This window comes from Acinonyx jubatus, chromosome D4 (genome assembly GCF_027475565.1).
Source record: "Acinonyx jubatus isolate Ajub_Pintada_27869175 chromosome D4, VMU_Ajub_asm_v1.0, whole genome shotgun sequence".
Lineage (NCBI taxonomy): Eukaryota > Metazoa > Chordata > Mammalia > Carnivora > Felidae > Acinonyx > Acinonyx jubatus.
The window spans coordinates 30,737,114-30,754,088 of record NC_069391.1 but is presented as its reverse complement, the minus strand read 5'-3'; the positions used below and the strand labels follow the sequence as shown (position 1 = coordinate 30,754,088).

At 41.8% G+C, this 16,975-nt stretch overlaps 1 protein-coding gene across 10 annotated transcripts in view; it reads left to right on the top strand.

The window, feature by feature from the left end:
* Positions 1-16,975, top strand: part of PLPPR1 (phospholipid phosphatase related 1) — a 590,773-nt gene that overhangs the window by 527,070 nt on the left and 46,728 nt on the right. Inside the window, exon 1 of one of the 10 annotated variants that reach the window (XM_053204870.1) lies at positions 3,186-16,833. The exons of 7 other annotated variants lie outside the window; for them this stretch is intronic. The gene's annotated coding sequence lies outside the window, so the exon portion shown is untranslated. Of the gene's footprint in view, positions 1-3,185; positions 16,834-16,975 lie in introns of those variants that run through there. 2 more of the 10 variants (XM_053204871.1, XM_053204869.1) reach the window with 2 other exon arrangements.

Here is a 16,975-nt window from a genome sequence, read left to right as displayed (position 1 = left end):
TGGAGAAAGAAGAATCATGTTCCTTTCTGGTAGGGAAATTAACATGGTATCTAAGTACTTTGGTTTAAAATTATTTGAAAAGCAGGGGTGCCTGGGTGGCTCAGTCGGTTGAGCATCTGACTTCAGCTTGGGTCATGATGTCACAATTTGTGGGTTCAAGCCCCACATCAGGCTCTGTGCTGACCACTTGCTCAGAGCCTGCAGCCTGCTTCAGATTCTGTGTCTCCCTCTCTCTCTGCCCCTCCCCTGCTCATGCTCTGTCTCTGTCTCTTAAAAATAAATAAATGTTAAGAAAAATTTTTTTAATTATTTGAAAAAGCAAACATAGGAAGCTCTTCTTTCCTTAGGTTTTTTTTTTTTTTTTTGGTTGGAACCTTTAATTTACCTTTGTTTGTTCTACACGGTATAGAGAAAATTCAGTGTTAGTTTTATGTTTCCATTCTAATTTAGAGTCATAACATTTTCCAGTGCCTTTTTTTTCCCAAGTAGATCCGTAATTTAATAAACAGGAACTCTCAATTTCTTTTATTTAAAAAGAAGCCATGTGATTTTATTTAAGAGGTTACAGATTACAGTATGATTTCAATATTTAAATAGCAACTTATTGTATCTCTGCTATCCTCTTAAAATGATGGAAATAATAGGTCCATCAAAATATGTTATATTTTTTAGAGCAAAATAATTACAACTTTATATGACCACAGATCCCCCTCCTTCTCTCTCTTTCTAAAGCTCTTATTAACATCTTCCATACCAGAGATTGCTGTGCAGAGCATGCTGATTTATATCAAAAACTTTAGTTTTAACCAATATACTGATAAGCCATCCCAAACAATTTCAGGTGATATGTTCCTTGAATAGATGGCAAAGTTGCTATGAGTAAAACCAATTGTAGAATTTCGTCCATTCATTCAACTGATATCTTTTAAATACTTGTTATGTACCTGTACTAAGCTTGGTTACAAATTTGAAAAACCCTTTCCTTTAGGGCCTCATAGCTTGGTGGTGGAAGACACAGGAAAATTGAGGATGACCATGCAGTGTCGTAACTGTTAGGTCTACACAGGGAGCCATCACATCACACTGCAAAGGTGGTCAAGGAGAACTTCTAGAGCAATTTCAGGAACTTTGGTGTGGAATGTCCATCCACTTCTAGGTTCTTCATAATGACATCTACACCTAGTATCCTATACCAAAGTAGACCTAATGATGAAAAACATATTACATGCCCCCACCTCCAAATAAAGAAAAGTACAGGATCAAGTGTACCATGAAACCCCATAGGATTTAATCCTACTCGAGAAGAATCCATAATGATGAGGCAAATTTCTTTTGTTGGGCTAAAACCCTATTCTACCCTATTTTCTGTAGATTAAATGAATTCGATTATTGAAGTCCCTAAATAAGTTACCTTTAAGTCCCTAAATAAGTTACCAACATTATACGGTTGGATTTTAACGTGGATGTTATTATGGTATGGTTGGGCCGAAGGAAGTAAGAACAAAGTTCTCTTTTTTCTTCAGACGAGGCACAAGACTCAAAGTGATTTGTTAGGACAAATTAGAAAGCCATTCTCTTGGCAGAAAGTCAGCCCAGTCTCCCCCAGGCCAAGTCAGTGCCCAGTGAGAAAGCAAAGGCTGCAGAGATGGTGATTCAAATACTGGGTGCATGCGTACCCTTGTGAGACCCTGTCTTGCTCATACAGAGCCTCTGCCTGCTGATTAAGCCCATATCTCTTTTCCTGAAAACTTGTTTCGATTATTAATGAGAGAAATGTTAAAGATGGCAAGAAAATTACATTTCCTTTTGAAATTATAGTGTAAATGTAGTTTCTTCAATTGGCTCTTTAAAAATTGAGAAGGTCTCATCTTCACAGATTAATAAGATTTTCTTCCCCTACTTCCACTCAAACTCCTTTGGACATACTTATTCACTTAACAAGTCTGCTGTATACATCTCCACTGTCAGAAATGACATAAATCTTCATTTCTCTGAGTAGGGCTAACTCTTCTGGATGCTTGGACAGTCATATTTCCAAAGATTTTCTTCTGTGTTTTTGACTGAAATGGATGGCACATCAAAGGTTCTTCTCACATCTATACCCTTTTCCCCTTCCCCCCAAGAGGAAAGTAACGCTTTTGGTTGGAGTGTCTAAAGACTGGCATTCAAATAGCCCACTTCTTGTTCTTATAGCTTATGCAATGGTGCTCATTCCTACGACGAAGTCAGGAATTGAGATAGCTGAATCCAAAAGTATTTGTGGTTTAGAGCAGGGGCTCCATTCCTTTCAGAACAGGGTAGGTGGTTTTGGCCATGGCTGTTTGAATTCATATAACAGAAAACCAATTGCTCTATGTGAAGCCACAAAGGGGATTTTTTTTTCAATATATGAAGTTTATTGTAAAATTGGTTTCCATACAACACCCAGTGCTCATCCCAAAAGTGCCCTCCTCAATACCCATCACCCACCCTCCCCTCCCTCCCACCCCCATCAACCCTCAGTTTGTTCTCAGTTTTTAAGAGTCTCTTATGCTTTGGCTCTCTTCCACTCTAACCTCTTTTTTTTTTTTCCTTCCCCTCCCCCATGGGATTCTGTTAAGTTTCTCAGGATCCACATAAGAGTGAAAACATATGGTATCTGTCTTTCTCTGTATGGCTTATTTCACTTAGCATCACACTCTCCAGTTCCATCCATGTTGCTACAAAGGGCCATATTTCATTCTTTCTCATTGCCACGTAGTACTCCATTGTGTATATAAACCACAATTTCTTTATCCATTCATCAGTTGATGGCCATTTAGGTTCTTTCCATAATTTGGCTATTGTTGAGAGTGCTGCTATAAACATTGGGGTACAAGTGCCCCTATGCATCAGCACTCCTGTATCCCTTGGGTAAATTCCTAGCAGTGCTATTGCTGGGTCATAGGGTAGGTCTATTTTTAATTTTTTGAGGAACCTCCACACTGTTTTCCAGAGCGGCTGCACCAATTTGCATTCCCACCAACAGTGCAAGAGGGTTCCCGTTTCTCCACATCCTCTCCAGCATCGATAGTCTCCTGATTTGTTCATTTTGGCCACTCTGACTGGCATGAGGTGATATCTGAGTGTGGTTTTAATTTGTATTTCCCTGATGAGGAGCGACGTTGAGCATCTTTTCATGTGCCTGTTAGCCATCCGGATGTCTTCTTTAGAGAAGTGTCTATTCATGTTTTCTGCCCATTTCTTCACTGGGTTATTTGTTTTTCGGGTGTGGAGTTTGGTGAGCTCTTTATACATTTTGGATACTAGCCCTTTGTCCGATATGTCATTTGCAAATATCTTTTCCCATTCCGTTGGTTGCCTTTTAGTTTTGTTGATTGTTTCCTTTGCTGTGCAGAAGCTTTTTATCTTCATAAGGTCCCAGTAGTTCATTTTTGCTTTTAATTCCAAAGGGGATTTTTTAAGAAGGATAAAAATGACCTCTGTGAAGCTCAGAAGGCATAGACTGGCCTCGGCATAAACTAAAACAAGGAACTGAAAAACCATCAAAACCAGAATTACTCCTTCTCTCCAGGTCTTATGGTCCCTTGACTTTTCACTTCATTCTTCTCTGTATATATCTGTCCATTAGCTTTCACGGTTTTCCTTGGTTCAGATGGCCACATCTAGGACCTATTTGTCTATAGCTCCTAGATCTTTATGTCCTGAGTTCAAGTGGCCAATAAAGACACACAGAGTCTGTGACTCTTCAAATTCTTGGAAAGAAGCTCGTGGGCCTGCGTTTGGGCCAGGTGTCTCCCCTTAATCAAGTCATCTCCAGCCAGTGGATTAGTCTTGCAGTAGAAGCATGAGTGTGGGTGTAAATGTGTAATTCCCAAAGAGGGGCAATCATGGTCTGGGTGAACATCTAGAATGATGTCAATTCCTAGGGTCAGTGAGCTATTTTCTTTCTTTCAGAAAGCTTGAATAGAAGTAAAATATACATTTATCCTTGTTAAGCCTGAAAGGAATAACCAAAATACCTGTTTTCTTTGATCTGGGATAAAAATCACAAGTTAGTTTGGTTACTTTGTTCATCTCATGCCAGTCAGAATCTTCTGTATTTATATTTAATTCAAGAGCAATTATTTAATTAAAATTAGAAATCAAATTAACTGGGGCACCTTGGTGGCTCAGTCAGTTAAGCATCTGACTTTGGCTCAGGTCATGATCTCATGATTTGCGAGTTTGAGCCCCATATTGGGCTCTCTGTTGTCAGCACAGAGCCTGCTTCAGATCCTCTGTTCCCTTCTCTGTCTTCCCCTCCCCAGCTCGCACATGCACATGTGTGCTTGCTGTTTTATTTCTCAAAAATAAATAAAAATTTCAAAAAAAAGAAAAGAGAGAACTTAACTATTCCAAAGTAAATACATATAATTTGTTAATTAAATGGGATGCTTCAATTTTAGGGACTATAGGAGGAAAATAATTAGAGGATCTTGATGTTGAGAAGCTCAGGAACTTCTGCCTTAGCAGAAGAAAGCCAACTCTAGGTTCTGGAGCTTATGAAAGAGAGTCAGCAAAAGCATAAAATATGCAGTTATGCTGCTCTGCTAGAGCAGCCCCTATGGGGCCAACCTGTTCACATTGATTCGTGGAGAACTTCTCCCCTTATTTTAGTTTTATATGCTACATAACAAACTGCCACAAACATAGCCACTTAAAACCACACAAACTTGTTACCTCACACTTTCTGTGGGTCAGGAGTCTGTGAGTTAGTTGGGTCTTCTGCTCAGTATTAGGTGGAAGTCAAGCTGTCAGCCAGGACTGTGATGTCATTTGAGTCCTAGGGTCTTCTGCCAAGCTCACAAGTTGTTGGCAGAATTCAGTTCCTGTAAGACTGAGAGCCTCAGCCCTAGAGTCAGCCCACCCATTCCTGGCCATGTGGCCCTCTCCACAAATATGGCAATTTGCTTCTCCAAGGCTAACAGAGAGTGTCTCTACTGCTTCAGATCTCTTAACTTCATTTAAAGGTATCAAGTGATTAATAGGTCAGGTCTGCCCAGCACAATATCCTTTTCCATTAACTTAAAGTTAACTCATTAAGGACCTTAATTACATCATTATAATTCCTACACCTTCACCACATAATATAACATAATCAAAGAAGAGGCATTCCATTATATTCATAGGTCTTGCTCACACCAAAGAGAAGGATCATACACTGTGCATGAACACTCAGGGGCAGAAGTCTTGGGGACCAGCTCAGAATTCTGCCCACTGAAATAAAATGAAGAGGAAAAAGAGTGAGGATTGATCTTGGTTCTACCTCTCTCAGGCTTAAAGCCACCATCCTTTGGCATAAAGCACAATTGGGCTGTGGGCCTAAATATGTTCATAAATGAAAGGAAAGCTCAGTAATACGAGCATTTATATCTCCTAAGCCTAGTTTTGGATGTTTATCTCTTATACTGGCCTGATTTATTTTTGTTAGTTTATTCGCTTATTATACATATTTATATAACGTGTATGATATTATAAGGTGATTTAAATATTGGATAGTCCTTTACCATCTGCAAAGAGTTTTTCCAAGTCTTCTCATTTAACCCCATTTCTCATGTTATCTCATTCCCATTAAGGGTATTTTTCCTAATGCAGGTCTGAGGATCAGAAAAGCTAGAATCATGCATCCCAGGATTATAGAGTCAATCAGTGACAGAACGAAGACCAAAAGTTGGGTCTTCATCTCTGAATTATGGCCCCCTTCCTTTTCAATCCTCCTTTGTATCATTAGAATATGGTGGCTAAATGTGGAACATCCTGGGGTGCCCGGGTGGCTCAGTCGGTTGAGCATCTGACTCTTGATTTCAGCTCAGATTATGATCCCAGGGTTGTGGGATCGAGCCCAGCATAGGGCTCTATGCTGAGGGTGGAGCCTGCTTGAGATTCTCTCTCTCTCTTCCTCTGTCCTTCTCCCCTACTCTCACTCTGTCTTGAATGAATGAATGAATGAATGAATGAGGAACATCCTGACCAAGGACACATTTAACTGCCCTTAGAAATGGATTCCAGCACCACCTCCCATTGGCACTCAACTGAGCAGAGGTTGAGCACGGTTTCTGTCCCCTTTCTCCAATCCTCTGTGTCACCTTTGAGAACTAAGCAGACCAGGACTTTGTTTGCCTACCCTGCTTCTACAGGGCAATGGGCCCCCCGCATATCAATATGCTGGATCACAGCCTAAATTCTGTTGAGCTTCTGATTGGTCAGTTGATTTCATGTAACTCTTTTTATATTAGGTTTTCCAGAAAGGAAAACTGCTATTTATTACGTTATGGGGAGGCTGAGAAAGGCAAAGAACTCCTCTTTATCAGCAAGTACCATAAGCCATGAGCTAAAAACAGTACTTTTTACATAGATCACTTTTCACAATTAAATGTCTTATATATATTATCACATCCATTTAACGTATGAGGAAACAGAGATTCAAAGAGATTTTGTATATAACCTGAAGCCACACAGGTAGCAAATGGTGCATTTAGTACTGCATCTGGGTCTTTAAGCTGCAAAGGCCATAAACTTGTATTATGTCACGTAACCAGCTCAGATGTCACTGCTGACACAATCCTTCCCTCTCTTACCACGTGTGCCTCATGGTTAATATTCTCTTCTTGATATCATCATAGCTTCCATCCACCCACCCTGCCATCCTTCCACACATTTACCCTTCTGTCCTTCCTTCCATCCATCCATCATCCACTTATAACAGCTAATCGGTGTTAAACACCTATCATTTGGCCAATTGCTCATATCCTGGAAAAATGAAGAGCCCCTTCCTCTCTACATTCCTACCAACTAGTGGAGGGGTTTTGGCATGTAGTTGGTATTCTGTAGCTGCCTGTTGACTTATAATGCTTCTGCTGAGAAACCTGAAATTAGCACCCAAATCAACTTAGTTGATTTTAACAAAGGAAGTAGAAGGACTGCAGAGTTTTAAACAATAGGGATCATTTATACATTCTTTCCATCCACCTCTCTTACTACTTCTAATAAGTAGGTAATAATAAAATGCACATCAGGGTCATCCAGAGCTGTCTTCTCAGAGGCTTCTCTTGACTCATCACTCATCACTGTCACTTTCCCACACATTTAACATCAGTGGAGCTTTGACCTTCCCCACCTCAGAGGCCTGAGGCAGTGCTGGGAAGAGCAGGGCCAATACAGGGCAAGCCTCATGAACTTCTCAGGCCAGAATCCTAGGCCTTCTGCTCTACTAGCCCCTGAAGTCACTGAATAGAAAGGCCTTGCTGGAGGCCTTTACATTTAACACTAAGGAATGTTCTCAATTGTCAAAATCATTTTGAATTTTTATCCTGGTTTCTCTGATATTAGCTGTGCTTGCCAGTTTTGTGTAGCTATAATATGCTTTATATGTATTCATCCACATCATTGAACTTTTAAAAATCCCTAATGGTAGGTGCCTGGGTCCCTCAGTCAGTTAAGTGTCTGACTTCAGTTCAGGTCATGATCTCACAGTTCATGAGTTCAAGCCCCGTGTCAGGCTCTGGGCTAACAGCTTCAGAACTCAGAGCCTGGAGCCTGCTTCAGATTCTGTGTCTCCCTCTCTCTCTGCCCCTCCCCCATTTACACTCTGTCTCTCCTTCTCTCTCTCTCAAAAATAAATAAACATTAAAAAAATTTTTTTTAATCCCTAATGGTAGAAGATCAAAGAGAAAATTCTGTGGCCCAATTTAGCTTAACTTAGATTCAATAATTATCCTTTCCTTAGTGTAGCTGTAAATCTACCTGAAATATTATCATACACTTTACATTTCTCCATATTATTCAACAATAAATAATCAACATGCTGCTGGAGGATAGAAATGGAAAAAAGGGGGGCAGGCACCTGGGTGGCTCAGTTGGTTAAGCGTATGACTCTTGGTTTCAGCTCAGGTCATGATCTCACGGTTCATGGCTTTGAGCCCCACATCAGGCTACGTGCTGACAGTGTGGAGCCCGCTTGGGATTCTCTCTCTCCCTCTCTTTCTCTCCCACTCGCTCTCCTTATCTCTCTCTCAAAATAAATAAATAAACTTAAAAAAAAGAAATGGAAAAGAAAGACAAGAATGTGGTATTTGCATTTGTTCTTTAAGAAGTAGCCCAGTAGGAAAGTGTAGCAGCCCAGACTCAGAGGTAGACCTGTATACTGTCTGCTAACTGAGGAGTGATACCTGATGAGGTTTACTGGCTTATTCTCTGTTCAGATGACAGGCTTCTTCTCTCCATTATCAAGACACAGGTAGGACAGAGCCCAATGTGTTCAGTAGAGAGAATATTGCTTCGTTTACCTGAAACAGCTGTCACTGAAGATTTGGGAGGAGTAGAAGACATAATCACACCTGTGTCTTAGGACCATCACTCTTTAGCAGCAGCGGGTGGGGGGTGGGGGGGACGGCATGAAGGGGTTGAGATCTCAAAGGCAACAAGATTTCAAAAGTGTAGATGGTAGAATATGGGGGCCTATATAATAACATGGCGGCTGGCAGAACAAAAATGAGATAAATAGGAAGGGCACTGAGGTAAGACAGACCTGGCACCTGACCAAGTATAGCATGGGGCGGAGTGAGAAATCTGGAGGAAGAAGGATGTGTCTGAGATGACATTGAAGATTCGAACATGGGTGACTGAGAAGAGGTTGGTTGGATTCACCAGGACTGGGAACTCCAAGAAGAAGTGACAGGTTGAGGGGAGGAGAAATGCCGAATTGCGTTTCAGGCTTGTGGTATTTGGACTATCAGTGGAGCACGAGGTTGGTGGTCAGTGGAGCGTGCACGGCCAAGAGTGGTGATAGAAGAGTCAATGGAATCTGTATAAGAGTAGAATCCATCGAGGGGAGTCTGGTGGCTCAGTCGGTTAAGCGTCGGACTTCAGCTCAGGTCATGATCTCACGGTCCGTGAGTTCGAGCCCCGCGTCGGGCTCTGTGCTGACGGCTCGGAGCCTGGAGCCTGCTTCGGATTGTGTGTCTCCCTCTCTCTCTTTTCCTCCCTGCTCATGCTCTCTATCTCTATCTCAAAAATAAATAAATATTTTTTTTTTTTAAAAAGACTAGAATCCATAGAAAGAGATGAGATCTCCCAAGAAGAGAACATGGAAAGGAAATGAAAAGAGGGGCAAGGATAGATCCTAGGAGAGCACTGCCGTTTACAAACCAGGCACAAGAAAAGGGAAATTTAAGGGAGTCAGGGAAAGAATGGTCAGAGGCAAGAGAAAGTAGTGATTTTAAATACTAAGAAAGGAGGGTGTGGTTGTGTGGGGGAGCCCTCAGTCAATCCCTACTCTTACCCCAAAGCCATGCAAAAAAGCATTGAAAAAAACAAGCCTATTGTACGAAGTGAATCACTATACTATACACCTGAAACTAATATTACACTGTCTATTAACTAACTGAAATTTAAATAAAAACTTTCACAAAAGAAAAAACTTTCACAAAAGAAAAAAAGAAAGAAAAGAACAAGCAAATAGCATCCAAAGAACAAGAGAAAGAACTGAGCACTTACCACGTGCTAGGCATTATGCTGAGAATTTTACAAACCTTATTTCATTATGCTAACTGCAGGTTTGAAGTGTGAAAGAGTAGTTAAATGGCACCAGGGGTTCAAACCCTGGCTCTGCCATTCACTAGGCCTGTGAGCCTGGATAAAGTTTCTTTTCTTTAAATGAGAGCAACTAATTATCTCACAAGGAAGCATGAATATCATGTAAGATAATGCATTTCAAGTTATATAGCTTGTCATGTGTTTACTCAAATGAGCCCTCATTATCATTTATTTGAGATTGCTTTTATGATATCTGTCTCCTCCACAGAAAACCCAACATGTTTAAAGATCATGTCTGCTTTGTTAACAGACTTGTTATTTGCTATTCAGTTTTGTTAGCAGGTGAATACCCTCAGTGTCTGCATGTTGTAGGCACTCGATAAATATTAGTTGATTGACTGAACAGTCCCATTTCATCCACATGTCCTCGCCTGTGGATGTACCTGTTCTCTTTAAAGAAGAAGGGATCTGGGGCACCTGGGTGGCTCAGTTGGTTAAGCGTCTGACTTCAGCTCAGGTCATGATCTTGTGGTCCATGAGTTCGAGCCCCACATCGGGCTCTGTGCAGACAGCTCACAGTCTAGAGCCTATTTCAGATTCTGTGTCTCCCTCTCTCTCTGCCCCTCCCCTGCTCATGCTCTGTCTCTCTCTCTGTCTCAGAAATAAATAAGCGTTAAAAAAAATCTTTTTAAATGAAGGCCATGGATTCTCAGACACACACTGGTCCATTGTGACTGTCCAGGTTTCACAAGAGGATGTCATTCTTAAGCACAGCTTAATTGCCTGTTAATTAAAAGACACAGATGTGAGGGGGAATAGAGAATTTCTAATCAAAAGGAATAAAGTTTCAGTTAAGTAAGATGAGTAAGCTCGAGATGTCTGCTGCACCTTGCACCTATGGTCACTAACACCACAGAGCACACTTAAATATTTGTTGGGGGGGTGTAAATCTCATCTTTTATTCTTACCACAAGAAAATAAATTTTTAAAAAATTCTTTCAGAAAATATAAAACTATAAAGGGCGAATAGGGATCAGATAACTGACAAAGGAGAATTAATTGACAGTTTAATATTTTATTTTTATGTCTTCATATCTTGAGAGATAAGATTGTAAATAGTAAAATTAAGAACAGTTACATGATTCTTGAAAATTCATTATTGTGGAACTATGATGCTCATCAAGAAGCATCATTTTATAGATGGAAAAACTAGCTGGCTATTCAGTCCTGGCTAATGGAATGACTATATTCTCTTACATACTTGAGTGCATGTGGTATTATTTGCTCACACAGAAAAAAAAATTATATTCTACTGATGTATTAATAAAATAGCAGCTAATAGTTATTGAGTACCTGCTAAGTGGTTTTGCTATACTATATCATATAGTTCTTATACCATTCCAATGAGAACTCATTTCTCATGTGAGGAAACTAAGGCATAGACGGGTTATATAATTGGTTCAAAGTCCTACAGTAGTAATTAGCGGATTTGGGGTTTGAACCTATGTGTCTTAATCACTATAATGTAAGGAACTTGTACACTATCAGACAAGTATCCAATAAAATCATGTTTTATTGAAGGATTTTTTTACTACAATCCATAGTAAGAAACACATTTCACACTGTATTATACATACTTCCTCTGCCTATATGTTATACACTAGTTTCACATAAAAACATTTGCTCTTACTGTGTGTGAAACTCTGATATATTCAATTCTGTTCTTTTTCACTAAAAGAATTCTAATTGAACTCCAAAATTGTGTACACTTATTTCATAGTCCATTAATGGTTTGAGACCTGTAGTCTGGAAAACCACCATAATAAGGGGACATATTAAGATTCAATAATACTAAATGAAGATAACAACTAGGGATACCATTTATTAAGCATCTACTATGTACCAAAGTACTGTTGTTGATATTTATGTATAATATCCTCAGTTCTCATTGTAGCCTTGAAAAGTAACTCAATATTTTTTCCGACAAGAACTGGGATGTGGAGAAGTTAAGAGATTTGTTCTACAGAGATGAGCCTGATTAAAGACTTCTTCTGCTAATCTAATAATAACATTTAAATATTACTTAACAATTAAATTAGTAAACAATTTAAACAATTAAATCAGTAAAAAAAAACAAAAACAAAAAGACACAGCTCTGTACTTCACTAGGAGGTTACTTACTAGAAAATAGTATCCAATTCACTGCTACCCAATAGTTTTTCAAAACCTAAGAGAGGGGCACCTGGGTGGCTCAGTTGGTGAAGCCTCCAACTCTTGATTTGGGCTCAGGTCATGATCTTTGATTCATGAGTTTGAGCCCTGCATCAGGCTCTGCATTGACACTGTGGAGCCTGCTTGGGATTCTCTCTTTCTCCCTCTTTCTCTGCCCCTCCCTTGCTCACCCCATCTCTTTCTCTCTCTCTCAAAAAATAAACTAGAAAAAAAATTTTTTTAACCTGAGCGAAACAATACCTAGGAAGGAGTGCTTGAAGAATATAGTCTGTGCCTTCTGCCAAGTCAGACACTTCCCTGAATACTTACTGTATAGTTCTCATGCTAAAGTATTATTAGCCCCATTTTACAAATGGAGAAACTGAAGCACAAGAATTTAAGTCCCATGCCTAGTAAGCAGCAGAGTGAGTTTCCAACCCAGGAAACCTGGCCCACGCTCTTAGCCTTTCATTGTGCTGTGTCTCTCAAGTTCTACCTAGACTGAGTCATAATACCCACCACCTCCATTCTACCCCACAATATTGTTTTTGTGCATTTTGCTTCGATGCTACATCATCAGCCTATGCTAAGACTTGATGTGTGGTCCCATATTAAAAACAAACAGCACTGGGGCGCCTGGGTGGCTCAGTCAATTAAGCGTTGGACTTCAGCTCAGGTCAGGATCTCACAGTTCGTGGGTGTGAGCCCCACGTTGGGCTCTGTGCTGACCGCTCAGAGCCTGGAGCCTGCTTTGGTGTCTGTGTCTGCCTCTCTCTCTCTGCCCCTCCCCTGCTCCTCTCCCTCCCTCTCTCTCTCTTTCTCAAAAATAGATAAACGTTAAAAAAAAAAAAAAAACACCATCATCCTCAGCATTGAATCACTGTTTATCACAACACACCCTTTATGAGAACCCAGGACGAATTCCAGCCCAGTTACTACATCAGAAAGATTCTATTTCCTTTAAACATTGGTTGGCTTTTATCTTACAGATACTGTGAAATGTGTAACAGACCCGCATTTCCTTATTGTGCTGTTAGGCAACTTATACTCAAGGATGAAATTCCTGTCTCTGAAATTCCTGTCTACTTCCTTTCTTCTGTTCCACCTTCTCACTGATGCTTGCACACTTCATTTGATGGATGTTGATGAAACTCCTTTTTGGAACAGAGAATACATAAACGTGTGTCCCATTGCATATTTATGAGTTAGTTATTAACTTTCCTGCAGATGAGGAAACTGACACTAGGAAGCCTTTGAAGAAAGGACTCAAGTGTGCAGCACATAGTTTGCCCCTTGATGTCATGCCACCTTAAACTCGTGACCTCATTTTCCCCTGGCCGCTTAAGGTTGTGTGGAAAGATGCATCATATTTACAGTCATCATCCTGGGTTCGCCCCTGTGAGTTGTGTGACCTTATACAATTCACGCAATCTCTCTGTGCCTCTGTTTCCTCACCTGCAAGATGGAAATAATAACATGCCTACCACACAGGGTGGCTGGGCAGAAGGAGTTAATTTATGTGACATTCTTAGAGCCGTTCCTGGGACATATGCATCATATATATCATCACCCTTCCCATCACCATCTCCTCCCCTTCCTTCTTGGCTCTTGCCTCTGTTATTTGTGGGGAACTTCCATCCCCTCTCACAGGATCACACCTACATTTAGAGGTGCCCTGGAGGTCTCACAAGGGCTCAAGACCGGTTTTGTCACGTTTCCCCTCCAGCGTACTACCTCAGGTCCCACTTCCATTCACGCCACCTGCGGGTTTCCCACCCCAGCCCTGTGTGCCGCTAGTGACACCTGTGTCTGGCTTGCTCTCTCTTAATATGAAACACATGTGAGTCCTTAAAGTGTACTCTTTCCTGGGGTCCTAAGACATTGGTTCTGCATCGCAACCCTGCAGAATCCTATCATCTAAGCTCTGATGCAGTGTTCCTTCTGCTGAGTTTCCTTTATCCCCTCTCTCTTTGGAATTGCACATATGTCCATGGGGCTTAGTCAAAACCAATCCCCTAAACAGACACCATGCTGCCCTGTCCATCCCCTTGTGCTCTTTTCTCCAGGCCTCAGCCCTTTACCTACTCCTCTGCCGACTCCCTCCCTACCAGCTCACCAGGCACAGGCAGCCATGTGCAAACCCCACCTTGGGATTAGCTGACCCCCTCCTACAGATCTATAGACCATTGTCTGTTTCCTGTGTTGGTGAGCACTCCCCAGCTGGATCACAAACTCCTTGACGTTAGAGAGCATGTCTGAGAATTCTGCACCTTCACAGCACTTAGTTCGGGATTGAACATAGGGGCGGCTCCCACAAACAGTTGTGGGTTGACTGATTAATTTGCAGTAGTCTTGATAGGTCGTGGCAAAACCAGAATGAGAAACCTCTTTGGAGAGGGAAACATTTGTTGCCTCTGGTGGAGTGACCTAGCACCTCAGTTAGTTTAGGACTATCTTGGTTTTAGCACTGAAAGGTCCCATGCACCCTGAGACCCCTCAATCCTGGGCAAACTGAGATGGTTGGTCACCTAGACTAGGCTTCCCCAGTTTCAGATATGCCCAAACACTCTAGACCAGATACCAGCCCTCTCATTGTCCAACCTCACATGTCTGCCTACATGCTCCTACACAACAGACACACTCACATTCACTCACTCTCATGAGTCATACCATCATTACCTGATCCCCCACTGCTTTTTTTTTAAGTTTATTTATTTATTTTGAGGTGGGGCAGAGAGAAAAGCAAAGAGAGACAATCCCAGGCAGGCTCCACACTGTCAGCACAGAGCCCAGTGCAAGGCTTGAACCCGTGAACCGCGAGATCATGACCTGAGCCGAAGTCAGACACTGACTGAGCCACCCAGGCACCCCATGTTCCCCCACTCTTGCGGCCTGTATCAGGTCATGTAAACTAGTGGTCCACAATTGCCCCAGACTTAACAGACCAAAGGAAAATGTACTGTCATCTCAGCCTTTCCCCCCAGCTTTGTGACCTTCCCCATTACCATTCTTTCCAATAATCACTTTTCTCTAATCAGCAGAGGATAGAAACACAGGTCTCTCAACGCTGAGAGGCAGAATTTCAGATATTGCTGTCTTCTGCCTTCTGAATCCTTGCGGATGGGTCAGGATTTGATGCGTTTTCGAATATCGGATTGTCATTCTTGGGAACTGAAGCTGAGGAAAACCCCTGGTACATGAACTCCTTCCCCCCACAGCCATAATTGCGCCTTTCACACTGATATCAGCCCTCCACCAGCTCTTGGGTCCAGCACAGCCTCACCATCTGCTCATGTGACACCAACATTATGGCCTCCCTCCATGCATCCCTAAATGGGGCTGGAGAAGGCAACAGAGATGGTGAGCGTGCCAGCTGGCACCAGTGACACAAACCTAGACAGCGATGAATCACAGCCCAGGACAGAGAGGAAGAAGGGAGGATGCTGATGGCTAATTGTGCACCGTCATCAGAGCTGCAAGGCGGACCTCTCTGTTCACGGAAGCAGAACCAGCACGGCATTTCTGTTCCTGCAGTAAATGCAAAGCTTCTTTTTGATATGTGGTCATGAGAGAATGTTCAATAGAAAGGAAACCTAGAAATCAAGATCTGAATTGTTCTGTTTTTGCTTCTGTGCATCTCTAACTGGCATAACTGGGGACTCTCCAGGGAGTCTGGGGATTACTTGAAAATGACAGGCAGGGGTTTCTGGCTGGTCAGGGAGTCGGAGCAGAGTAAACAGACTTATGCTGATAGGTCCGTTCTGTCCAGGAGGCTCCAAAGTTCCCACCTACCTCTACTCCCCTGAGCCTCCCAGGTTCTCTGTTCTTTACTTTATGCCCTGCAATTACCTGATTTGTGCATTAATTCAGTTCTCTCTGAATGTTGCTTCCAGGATTTATTGGCGAGGCAGTTATTCAAGGTTTGTTCTATAGATTTCAAATTTGGGCATATTGACCTTAGCTTTTTTGTTGTTGTCATTATTGTTGATTTTGATGTATTTGAAGTTAGGACAGTCTATGTTCTAAAAGTTTCTATTCTACGTTTTTCTAATGAGTCGTTTTACCTACGTATGTTTTTGCTTTTGTTTACTTCACTTTCATCTTGACCTTTTTCAAATGGAGGTGGTAGCACAAAGGCACCCAGTAAAATAGGACACTTGTCCTCAATAGAGGGGGCTAGCTGCCATTTTTAATTTGTTTTATCCAAAAGCTCCCATAGATCCTGCCTGTTCTCCAAGCAGTTATTCCCCAAGGGCTGATGAAGCCAAGAGACAGAAATATGTTTCCAGCCACATGGAGGATATACAAAGAAATCCCAGATCAGGCCTGTGCAGGAGGCACAGGTAGCCCTGGAGGTAAAGTCCCAACACTGTTGCAATCATAGTGTGTTCTCAGCTCCAGAACATTCAGGTCAGCTGGCTAGGTTCCTTCCCATCAGGTCATCTCAGTTGACCAGTGAAGCACAAAAGAGAAACTTCATGGCCTTGACTTCATAAACTAGCAGCCAACAGGAACACCTGTTAGCAAGGGCAGCTTTGGAGTACCTCTCTCTCACTCTTACGGGAAACAAACTAATCCAAATCTCTCTGTGGCTAAAGAGAAAAGAAACAAAGTGCTGAAACAGCAGAGATGGCTGGCCTGAGCACTGGTGATTTACATGTGGTGCCAAGAAATAACTTCAGGTGCAGAGAAACACACAGGAGTGTCCAGAGATTACTAGATGGTCAGAAGTTGTGACAGCAGGTCCCCTGGGGAAGAGGGACAGAAAATGCCAGATGGTAAAATATCATTCATATACAACCAGAGAGAAGTCGTGTATGAAGGACAACAAACGGAAAGTATGATCTACGACCTACCTGAAGGTAAAGGAAGGTGGCAATGGATGAGGCCAAAAGGTAAAAGACCTTTATAGCAGAATGGATAGGAGTTTCTGAATGCTTTCAGCTACAAGAAGGAGAAACTGCAGAAATAATTTCCCGGAAGTAGAGGCTGTGCCTGGTTTCAGAGAGTGGGCAGAGTGTAAGGCTTCTCTGCTATGTTGTGGCTAAAGAAATGGATATGAAATAGGTAAGACTGCCGTTAGAGTCGAGCCTGTCCTCCGCCCCGTAACTCTCCAGGCTTTTGTGTAGAACGAAATTTTGATGCCATAATACAGGTATTTTTTTTTCCTCTGAGGATCAGAAAATGTGGGTTTCTAGTCCCAGACTTA